Here is a 1,141-nt window from a genome sequence, read left to right as displayed (position 1 = left end):
CACACACATGTATGTATGTACAGCGGGACTTCCCCACATTTCCCACACACACACGCACGAACGCACACACACACACACACACACACACACACAAGAATGTCGCTGAGAACTACGTTAAGGGTACACGCATCTACGGAATGCTCGGCCACACGCACGTGACTTTCACGAGCAAGCTGTCCCGGTTGATCGGATCAACTGGAACCCTCGTCGTCGTAAACGACCGAGTGCCAGTCTCCAGTCTATTATACATAACAAAAGAAGCAGAGAGACGGGAGGGGGGAGATGGAGAGAGGCGGCGGGTGAGAAGGTCGGAATCGCAAACAGAACAATCGAGAAATAAAGATAATTACTTTGCGACGAAAGATTCTCCACTGAAACAATAACGCAAAGAATGAAAAGCAAATAAACTTCTGCTACAATTAATTGTAATATTAGAAAAAAAAGCGCGGAAAGTATTTTAATAATCTGGTTGAATGCTAAACTTTTGTCACAGCAAATCTATATTTTAACGGATAAACTATTTTTGTGATCCATTCATAATGTGAACTTTGTTTTTCTTGTTTTTTTTTTATTAATATTTTTTTTTTTGTTCAGAAACAAAGTGATGTTTATGCAAAACTTTTAAAGAACTGTACTTTGTGTGTGTGTGTGTGTGTGTGTGTGTGAAATAAAGTGTCTTGCTGAAGAACACAACGCGTTACACGGTCCAGGAATCGAAGCCACACGCTTACGACCAGGAGTCCAGCACCCTAACCATGCGCCCCCCCACACACACACATACACATACATACATACATACACGTATGGATATATTTATATATTATTTATATTATATATAATATATATATCTTTATTGCCAACATAGGGGCTAAACATAGAGGGGACAAAGGGATTAAGTCGATTACATCGATCCCAGTGCATAACTGGTACTTATTTAATCGGCCCCGAGCGAATGTAAAGCAAAGTCGATCTCGTCGGAATTTGAACTCAGAAGGTAAAGATAGACGAAATACCGCTACGCGTTTCGCCCGGCGTGCTAACGGTTCTGCCAGCTAGCCAACTTATCTAATATAATATATAATAAAATAAATATGTGCGTGAGTGTGTGTGTGTATGTGTGTGTGTGTGTGTGTGTGTGTGT

This window comes from Octopus bimaculoides, chromosome 20 (assembly GCF_001194135.2).
Source record: "Octopus bimaculoides isolate UCB-OBI-ISO-001 chromosome 20, ASM119413v2, whole genome shotgun sequence".
NCBI lineage: Eukaryota > Metazoa > Mollusca > Cephalopoda > Octopoda > Octopodidae > Octopus > Octopus bimaculoides.
The sequence above is the reverse complement of the archived record's forward strand: the minus strand, read 5'-3'. Positions refer to the sequence as shown.